This window comes from Marmota flaviventris, chromosome 15, assembly GCF_047511675.1.
Source record: "Marmota flaviventris isolate mMarFla1 chromosome 15, mMarFla1.hap1, whole genome shotgun sequence".
NCBI classification, from domain to species: Eukaryota; Metazoa; Chordata; class Mammalia; order Rodentia; family Sciuridae; genus Marmota; species Marmota flaviventris.
In genome coordinates, this window is record NC_092512.1 from 82,989,518 (window position 1) to 83,000,843 (window position 11,326).

An 11,326-nucleotide genomic window follows, 5' to 3' on the forward strand; every position below is an offset into this window, starting at 1 on the left:
CAAGTAAGCCCTTTTTAAGAGTCTTTAAAAAAGACATTGTCCATCTGTATACCTCATCAAAAATACTGCTTGCATGGTTACCTGCTATTAGACACTTTAATAATTTCTAAAAAGGAAGAAGTTTTAAAGCAAATGAAGAGCTTAGTTCCATTACCTTTACACCCTTTGGGTTTGTTTCTAAATCACTATAACTACTGGCTCACCCATTAATTAAGCACCAGGGAATGTTTACTCCAGAAGACAGCTTCTCAATAAATATTAACTATGACCCACCAAAAGAACCAGAGAAGTTTAGACTGCAAATAAAGCTGCTTGCCATTGAGAAACTTTATACATTACTTGAGAAATCCATATTTAAGTAATTTCATCTTTTTGTTCAATCTTTTAAAGTACTTTGTGCTTCATTCTAGAAGTCTATGAGCTTCAACACTATTGCCATCTGTGGCTGGACATGGTAACAGGGGCCATACTGTGCATTCTAGGGTACCAAGTAGCATCCCTGGCTAGATGGTCCACCCACTAGGTGACAGGAGCACCATACCCACCAGTCATGACAATCAAAAATTTCTCCAGATACTTTTGCCAAAATAAGTCAACAAAAAAACAACCACAGGCAGACTATGCTGGGGACTTACATGCAAATGTGAAGAGGATTCATAGCACTCCATGGGGATGAGGGAGGTCACACACAAACAGTTATAAAACACTGTGGTAGGAGTATTGCAATAGAGGTATGACTTGAACTCCAATAATGTAGAAGAGGAACAAAGTCAGGTGGGGAACAAAGATAAGGGGAGTAAAGAGATTAGGTAAAGCATCAGAAAGTTTTGTTTCCCAGGATCTGACACCTGAAGTGGTGTTAATAAGTGGAAGTTAAGAAGGCAGGGAAAGGAAGAAGTACATCCCTTGGAGAAAAAACAGTGTGAACAGGGAGAACAGAAGACATGCAGGAAAATCTGCAAGAACTGTTAAGAGATGAGGCTGCAGAATGGCCTTTGAAAACCCAAAACAGTATTTGCTTTACTCTGAAGCAGAGGGGTGCCAATGGCAGGTCTAAAAAGGACTAACAACATCAGATGCTAACATGGAAAATGATTATCAGACAATAATCCAAATAGGAACCATGCCAGCAGGTTGGGAATGCAGGAAGCTAAAAGGCTCTTCCATAATCAGACTCAAACACAAAAAGGATATGAGTAGTAGTAGAAACAGAGAGAGGCAGATTTGAAGGAAATCAATACAACCACACTTGTTAGGAATGAAAATGAGTGTTAAGTCTAGGAAGACCCCAGGCATCCAGTTTGGGCAATAATTAAGGGAGATATGCACCTAGAAAGAAAATTTGGGAAATACATGTGGAGGGTGAGTTGTTAACACTGAATTTGGTTTTTATGTGTTAATGTTGTGATACCTGTGGAATGGCTGGAGCAAAACTGACCAACAGGCAGCTGCTCTGCGTATCAGAAGTTTTAAGAATTGTGTGGTATGGAGATAAAGTTCTAGGAATGATAAGAATAAAAACAAAATGTGAAGGCAGAAAAGTTGCAGAAGGTTGTCCATGGAAGTAAGAAGAGAAAGGCCAGGTTGGAACCTTGGGAATATCATGAATACCTAAGCTGTCCTCAGGTAGAGAGAGATAAAGGTGGTTTTGATTTGACAAAAGGGAGTTATACAGATATAAGAAATCTATGGACCTTGGTAAAATATGCTTTGAAGGACAAATGGGAGATGAGGTGAAAACTGTAGATCTGATAATTCTTTTAGGAAGCTTAAACATACACATTTTATTTCCTTTCACAGAAAGGATGACATACAAAGACATATTTGCTCAGCAACACACAACTGACATGACAATATTGAAGTTCAATTCATGAAAACCATGAAGTCCAAATAAATTTCCTCAGAGAAGAATTTAATAGCACTATACTGAAAAATAAGTCCACCAGCAGTGTTTGAAATCTATGACACATAGTTAGCATCACTGAGTATTTTTAAATGTATACATTTTTATCAATCTGATGGATATGAAATGGTATTTCTCTTTTGTTTATATATGCATGTCCCTGATCATTAATAGTGTTAAACATCTTTGCATTTGTGTACTGCTTTGTATTTCTTCAGTGAATATCCTTTACCCATTTGTCTCTTAGGAGAGTCAATTATTTTTTTTTAAATCACCAGGATCTGTGTGCTACATAGAGAATATTGTTAGAAAATTATTATTAAAACTTAACCATGACAGAGGAAGAATGCAGTATACACACTGACATTTTTTCTAGTACTTTAGGAAAATTCTTTCCACCAATATATTCTTCTTCTTTTTTTAATATTTTGAAGTTGTTGATGGGGTTTCTTTTCTCTCTTTCCTCCCTCCCTCCCTCCCTTCCTTTGTGGTGCCAAGAACGAACCCAGTGCCTCATGCCAGGCAACTGCGCTACCACTTAGCTACAACCCCAGCCCCTATATTATTATTCTTGATAGGTTGCCTACTGCTATACAGCAACCCAAAGCACTTGGATAAATTTTGGTTGGAAATTTTATTCTTTACAAAAATTGTTAATAAGAAATGAATCACCTTGTATAGAACATTAATTTCCAGTAACAAAGATTTAAAAAAAAATTAAAGCTCTTACACTTTCCATCTTTTTTCCTGCTAGCTTTGTAAGGCTAACTAAGTAATCTTAAAACTTCCATAAAGGATTATCTTTCATCTATCTACCTATTTACCTATTAAACTCAGAGGTACTCTTTACCACTGAGCTACATCTCCAGCCCTTTTTCTTTTTTATTTTGAGACAGGATCTTACTAAATTGCCCAGACTGGGCTTGTATCTGTGATCTTCCTGCCTCAGCCTCTCAAGCAGCCAGGACTACAGTCATGTCACACTGCTCCTGGCTTATTTTCTTCATTTTTAAAAAGTCCAGTTGTAGCACTAATACAGAAGTATAAATAAGGATCTTTTATAACAGAAAAACAACTGCAGTGTTCACCAAGCAAAAAGTGAATATACAGCTCTTGTCATAATTTGCTTATATTTAAAATATAATAACATTACATGAGGTTCTTTTTTACTGATACAAATAACTTTGGAATGGCGAATATATTAATGAAGTAATATTAAAATTACTTAATATTAATAATTAGTGTCAACACTAACAATAAATTCAATTAACATTAATTAATAATTAATATCAGCTGTAAATTAACATTGATGGTTCATATTAATTACAAAGAGCATAATTGACAAGGCTAAAATATGAGCAAGAAGCAGTTCCTGTGAAACCTATTACTAAAGGCAATCACTTGGTCCTGTTTCCATGACAACCTGTCTTTGGTGCAAGTCACAATTTACCAAAACCATAAAGTGTTCAACATTGACCTAGTTTCCAGTTGGTTGTGAAAGACATCTAGTACAACTTACTTCTGACTCCTCTTTTCAGACAACCAGTCAACTTATTCACACAGGGGCAGCTTTGAACCTCCAGGTGGCCAGAGGGCCTCCCAATCTCAGCAACTGTGTGCCTACTCTCAGATCACTTTCAGGAGTCAGGGTTGCATCCCTTCATGTACACTACTGTCCAAAGCTGAGCCAATAAGATTCTGTTTTTTCCAGTTTTAATTCAAAATAGAGTATGGGTAGTGGAACCTAAACTATAAAAGATTATAAGCTACTGGTGGGAAGGTTTAGAGGGCTGCCTTAAGGCTTAGTTTATTTGACTTAGGATAGAGACCATTGTTCCAGTAAGTTTCTTTTAAAACAAGCAGGCTAACTACCTGTTACATATCCCCACATACAGAAAATATTCCCTTAAACAAATATTTATTCAGTACACATCATGTGTAAGGTATTATGCAAGACAGTAAATTTAATAAGATACAGTTCCATAAAAAGCTTGAAGAAAAATAAAGAATATATGAATGGCTCATATGAAGTATTCCAAAGTGATAAACAATGGAGTCCTTATTCTGGCTGATCTGAACCAGCAGATACTCTGGAAGAGATAAAACACATACTGGGCTCAGTATTCCATAATTCTTTGAAGGAGATGCAAAAGGAGAGAAGAAAGCAGATCAGGCTGAAAAGGACAATGAATATTAGTGGCATATAAACAAGTTCAGAGAAATTAAAGTTGAGAGTCCATGTTGAGAAGTAAGTCACACTTAACACTTGCTCCTCTGAAAGGGGATTAATTCCCAAATATAAAAGGAACTCAAACAACTCAACACCAAAAAAGCAAATAACCCAATAAATGGGCAAAAGAACTAAACACACATACCTCAAAAGAAGAAGTAAAAATGAGCAACAAATATATGAAAAAGTGTTCAACATCCATTGTAGTCAGGGAAATGCAAATCAAAATCTACATTCAAATTTCATCTCACTCTTGTTAGAATGACAGTCATCAAGAATACAAGTAATTCTTGTATTCTTGTAGGGACACAGCCACATCAATATTTATTCACAATTCACAATAGCCAGATTATGGATGTCCTTCAACAGATGAATATGGATACTGAAAATGTGGTATATATACACAATGGAATACTACTCAGCCATAAAGAAGAATGGAAATTATGTCATTTGCTGGTAAATGGATGGAACTAGAGGACATCATATTAAGGGAAGTAAGCCAGATGCAGAAAGTCAAGGGTTGAATGTTTTCTCGGATAGATGGAAGCTAGTCTAAAATTGGTGGGGGGAGCAAGACAGGGAAAATAAATTGGGGGAATGCTATCAAAATAAAAGAATGATTGGGGAACAGAAGAATGGGATTGAGAAGAAAGGGAGAGGGATGGGATAAGGGAAAAACAGTGGAATGACTCAGACCTAACATTCCAATATACAAATATAAATATACTATAGTAAGTTTCACCATCAGGTATATCCACCAGACATCTATTTTTGAGAAAGGAAATAGGGGGAGGAAGAAAGGGAAAGGTAAATGTAACTTCTGGGGATTAAGTGGAGCAAACTATACTCCATGAATTCATAATTATGTCAAATCCTAAATTTTTATATAATTATTATGAACCAATAAAAAATGTTAAAAGGTAAAAATAATAAAAATAACATAATGGTACAGACTGAGCAAGAACAGGCTGTGGATCATCTTGACTGTCAAATTTAAGAGTTTAGAAATCCCCTGCAGAAACCTGAGGATGATTTTTCTTATAAAATAATGATTTTGGATGATTTCTGAACAGGCAAGGAAGATGAACTCAGGAGGTACTTTGTAGAGAAAACCCATAGGAATTTACTGCAAATATCTGTGCAGACTCCTTGTCTCCATTTCAGAGTTGTTCATCTGTTTTCAGATGAGTTAACCCACAGACTGACAAATACTTCAATTTGAAAAGCTCAAAATTAAATTTTAATATAGTCCTCAAAATTAGTTGTTACCTCAGAATCCCTGTTACCAGTATGCAATACCACATTCCACCCAGGTGCTCAAATCAGAAATCCATAAATCATTAATTCATCAGTTAAGTTCTACTTCTAAAACCAGATCAAATGCATCTTTCTCTGTATCCTGTCCACCACAGTTAGTTATACTTCCATGCTGAACTCTGCTTCCACTCCTGTGCATCCCACCTTTGATCCATCATCCCCACCACAATCAAAATAACTTCTTACTGTAAATAAATCATTACACTCTCCTTCAGATTCCATAAATGACTGTCAGGGACACTTGGAATACTATTCAAATTTCTGACAATGGTTTACAAGGCCTTGCATGGCTTCCTCCAGACTCCACTTATAGGACTGTCAACCCTGAGGGCTGTTCTCTAGAATCTCTGACCTGCTATCAGGTTTCACACCATGTTCTTTATTGCTTAATGGGCATCATGTCTCTTCTTGCACTATAATATGCTTCGTCATTCCCACCCTGAGTGCCTCTCCCGAGTCCTTCTCGCGTTCCAAGGATTCAACCTATCTATATATTCCCTCATCAGAGAGAATTCAGCAAAAATTGGTGAATGAGCGGTCTGGGCTATAGCTACAAACCCATATACATCATTCTACTTCCTCCTTATTTTCTGGAGCAACAAGGCTTCCTTCAACTAAAGTAAAATAAAACAATAATAACATCATCATCATCGTTATCAAGTTCTTCTCCTTGCCTTTCCAGTTTTAAAGGACGTATGCATGTATTAATTCACTTGTTCCTCACAATAGCTCAGTGAAAAATAGTGATGGAAAATTACTTGATGTCTCAATGTCAATAAAATGTGCTGGGAAATGTCAACCTATGGAAATGAGGACACACAGGGGACAGTACCATGACCTGCTCAAACTCCCACAGAAATCACATAATGCAGCAGGGACAAGCCCACTTCTCCCCAGGCCCAATTCCAGCCTTCCAAAATAGCATCCCAGCTCCCCATGCTGCAGATAGCTGACATCCTCACCAAACTTCAAGACAATTTAGTAACTATAAGTCTTAGGTCCAGAAAAAAATTAATATATGGGTATATATGAAATACATGACAACTTGCTTAATCTAAGCAGAATCACCCCACTATGTTTAAAGGATGTCCCTCTAGCTTTTTTTTTTATTCAAGCAAGAATATTTTTTAAAAATAAAATAAAAGGCAACAACTTCTATGAGAAAATACACTGTAAAGCTACTGCAATTAAAAGCCTGGTACTAACTCAGGAATAGACAAATCATTGAAATTTCAGAAACAGATAAAAATACAAATAAGATGTACACACAAAAAAATACCAATAAAGAGTGGGTCAAAAAATAGACTTAAAAGACAACTGGCTATTTACCTGGAGAAAAACAAACAAACAAACAAAAAACCAATAATAACAATATCATCATCATTATTACTATCATCAAAGAAAACAATAATTAATATGGCCTATAAGTAGAATCTATAGATTGAAAGCATCACATTTTTAATTTTGACACACATTGTTAAACCTCTCTGTTTATACCAAAATAACCTCCCAAAGTAGCAAAATGTGAAAGTAGTTTTGACAAAGAGATAAAATAGGAACATATTTCAAAACTATTCTAAAATAGCAAAAAAGGTCTTTCTAGTAAGACATAAGACATAAAAAGGTCCATAAAAAATGAATAACTACATAAAAATTTAAAACTTGTATACAAAAGCTTACCTGAATAACTACATAAAAATTTAAAACTTGTATACAAAACCTTACCTGACTGGAAACAAATCAAAAGATGAACAAACTGGTTTTAAAACACTATACATGGAGCAGTGGCACATGCCTGTAATCTCAGTGGGTCGGGAGGCTGAGGAAAGAGGGTCAAGTGTTCAAAGCCAGCCTTAGCAACTTAGTGAGGCCCTAAGAAACTTAATGAGACTCTGTCTCTAAACAAAATACAAAAAAGGGGTGGGGATGTGGCTCAGTGGTTAAGTGCCCCTGGGTTCAATCCTCAGTATCAAACAAAACAGAACAAAACAAAACACCACCATATACATACAAATAAAATTTTAAAAACTGCTATGATTAACAAGCAGCTAGTTTTGTTTAACATAATCAAAAACTCCAATGAATCACTTAGAAAAGGTAAGCAACCCCATGGAAAAATGAGCAAAGGATGCAAACTGGCATTCAAAGGAAACCACACACAAGTGACCATCAAGGAGATGCATGACTTGAATGGCTACTAAGGCACAGAATAAATCGCTGTGACCATACTGGGACACTAATAACAATGTGTGTCAAAATTAAAAATGTGATACTTTCAATCTATAGATTCCACTTACAGGCCATATTAATTCAATTACACACACACATCATAACCTAGTTTGTAGGGCAAAAAAAGGGGGAGAGTGTTCTCGGGTGAGGCTGTGTTCTTACACTGACTGTATAAAAAGAGCAGACAAAGCAAATTTACCTCATTTGAGGCCTTATATGCCTGTTCTGAATTATATATGGGGAGAAATGGAGTTGAAGGGGGTGAAAAGCAAACTAGAATTGTCCACTAATCAAGGACTAGTTGTGGTATTATATAAGAAAACATGAAATAACACTAAAAAGAACATTTGTAGATCCATAAACCATGAAAAGGATACAGAAAATCACAAAAGCTAAGCATATAGGTAAGACCTTAAGGTACAATCAAACAAAAATATACAGAGGCACACACATACAAATGCTCTTATCTTCACAGAATGTTCTTGAAGACTACACAAGAAAAAACTATGGTTACTTTTGGGTGCAGTGATGTTTATTTCTCCCTTTAACCACTGTTCTAAGTGGAATTTTTCCCATGGATATGTGTTAATTTGTTATTAAAAATATCTAAAATTTAGTAAATTTAAAGTGGGGAGGTATAAAAGCTGTCTAGAGGATCGAGACATTTATTTCCCAAAGACATTTAACATTTAACAAGGCATGGAGGTGAACGACTGTAAACCCAGAGGCTTAGGAGGCTGAGGCAGGAGGACTGCAATTTCCAAGCCATCCTCAGCAACATAGCGAAGCCCTAAGCAACTGAGCTAGATCCTGTCTCAAACTAAAATATAAAAAGGGGCTGGGAATGTGGCTCAGATGTTAAGCTCCCCTATTTCAATCCTTGCTACCAAAAAAACAAAAGCCAACCAAACAAACAAAACACAAAACAAAATGAGGGGAGGAGAAACAACAAAAAATAGAGCGAGAGTCTGACAGAAAGCTACACTAATATGAGAGCCACATTATTCTGAGCTAAGTAACTAGGGATATCTGTTCTCATTGCAAAATCAGCAGAATAAGAAATACTGAAACATTTCTTTGCTGGTACTATGGATGGAATCCAGGTGTGATTTACATTGTGGTATATCCCCAGTCCTTTGTTTCGAGATTTTCCTGTCTCAGCCTCTCCAGTCTCTGGGATTATAGGAATGTGACACCATACCTGGCCAGAAACATTTCTTAAATCGTCTAGATTAAACACAAACATATTAACATTCATGAGTCACCAATGCAATGTTTTAGTAAACAGTCTAGACTCAATGGGCTTCAGTTCTAGGCAGATGCTGCTAACTGAAATAGAGTACATATTCAGGAGCAAAGAAAAGGGGAAAGAAGATACTACTGAGCATTTTAAATGATCACATGACCAGCAGAGACAGAACTCCTGGCCAGAAGATGGAAATAGTTTTCTTGGCAAAGGCCACTAAAGAAGAAGTAGGATCCCCTCATGTTGCGCCATGAGGAACTACCCCAACCCACTAAGCAGCGCTGCCTAATGCCCTGATGGTTAAGGTGCATTTCTATGACTGTGGTCTCACCACAAACTTCCATAGGATGTGACTCCATTAAGAGTCACAAGAACTCTGACTTCCATTCCTTTGGGGGATCCTTTGATATTCTATAATTCTGTGCTACCAAGATGATAAAAAAAAAATTCTCATCTTGAGGATAATGTATGCAACTTTATGGGAAGGGGGCAAGGATAGAACGAGTAACACATGCATATAGTTCTGTGAGCTGACAGAAAAACCAGTAATACAAAAATCCTACAATTTTCTAAACAGATGGATAATCAGCAATATCACTCTTTTCTTTAAAAACTAAAATTAAAAACTTTTAAATAATTACCATAAACTTTAAATTTAAAAGTTAGTAATTTAATAGAATGTTTCATGCAATTCATCTGATACTCTTTAAGCTATCTATAATTATAGATAATGGTATCTACATTTTTTTTCATAAAATGTTCATAAAAGATTCTGGTAAGTGATTTCCCTAAATACTTGAAATACCCAAAGTAAAGTGTCCCAATTCCTGTAAAGCAAATCTTCATGTACATCCATGTACGAAAGTCTACAATGCTTTCTGGATGAACAAAATTAGAAAGAAGTTTTAGTCTAACTGCAAGATCAAAGAGTGCCTCAGTAGTAAAGCTGCCTCAATGACAAATCAAACAAATAAGTCAGATGAAACATTGCTTTTTAATATTCAGAAATTAAAGGTTTTAATTCTAAACTTTATAGGACGGTCACACCAGGAACAACAGTGGAATACACCAATATGTAATCATCTCTTTATTTTTTCACTGACACCTTTGTAGCCAAATGCTTTTCTAGCCTGTAGAAATAAGAGAGGGAGGATAGCAACTAAACTAAAATTTCTCTTCGATATAACCCATTATAGTACAGAAAACTGCTCACTCGATTCATGTTTCATGCAAAGAAACAAAGTCTTGAGTCTTTGGTTTCAGCTAATACAAAAGGAGTGCTGAGCTGCCTCTATGAAGACCCCTTGTCAAGAGTCCAGTGTTGTGTGGGTAGGTACTGGCCGTGCCCCGACTTGAAGGCTAGGTGTGCTCCCCCATGCTATATCCTGTCAGGTGCTAGTCTCTGCTCTCTGAGGCCTTGCATACAATTACTGACCAGGCCCAGACCTGCCCTTGTAGGATCTTATGAGATCACAAAGCAGTGCTATGCTAAGTTCACACAATCTATCCTGGGTTCACCTTCCCTTTCTTAAAGTCACACTATAAATGAGAATAGTCAGTAGCATCAGGAGGAAAGAACAGAATTATAAGGCCCTGACTCCTTAAAAGCTTTTCAGTCCCATACAAACCACTAACTGTTTTTTAAAGACGTTGGACAGTGGGTAACAAGAAAAATGCTGCTGAGTATATGCTATGGCAATTGAATCACCAAAATGAAGACTGTCTTAAAACTTGAGGGGAATGAAAAATAACTGGTAACTCATATACCAAAAAAAAAAAAATCTAGTTAACAGAAAATGGGATTTATTTGTTTAACAAATTAATTAAGTGCCTGCAGTGTATCAAGAACCATTCAGGGTCCAACAGCTATGGCAAGGGGACCAAAGGCCTTATTTATATGGTCCTTATATTCTAGTAGAATCACAAAAAAAATACCCCTTTAATGAAGGCTGTTCTCTTACTGTTTATCAAGAACTTAACTGGTTGTGTGAAAAGGGAAAGCAAATAAACAAAACTGTAGCCTATACCAGACTCCCAGCTGCTAACAGAATCATATGTTCTTCTGGGATTAAAATTAATAAAAGCAACACTATGGCAGACAATAGAAAGGCTTAAACTGATAAGAGATGTATTTTCATTGTTTACATGCTGTGCTTTTTGCGACTGAAACTTTATCCATGAAAATCAGAACCAGTGAGAGGGAAAACAAAAACTATAGATTTTTCTCACACATTCAAGGGGAAGAAAAAAAAAACTTTTCTGAGGTAAACTGGTTTAACAAGCTACACCCAGTTATGCCTCTGTAAGCCACTTGGCTCACCTTCCCCAAACCAAATATGTGTTTCCAACCTCAAATCACAGCTCAATGGGAACAAGAAATCAAGTCTGTTAAGAGATTTAC

General features: G+C 36.3%; 1 protein-coding gene and 1 pseudogene across 3 annotated transcripts in view; one reads left to right on the top strand and one right to left on the bottom strand.

The window, feature by feature from the left end:
* The window catches only part of Spidr (scaffold protein involved in DNA repair), a 391,802-nt gene that overhangs the window by 266,876 nt on the left and 113,600 nt on the right, over positions 1-11,326 (bottom strand). The window lies entirely within an intron of this gene.
* Positions 7,813-7,929, top strand: LOC114090715 (small nucleolar RNA SNORA51; annotated as a pseudogene).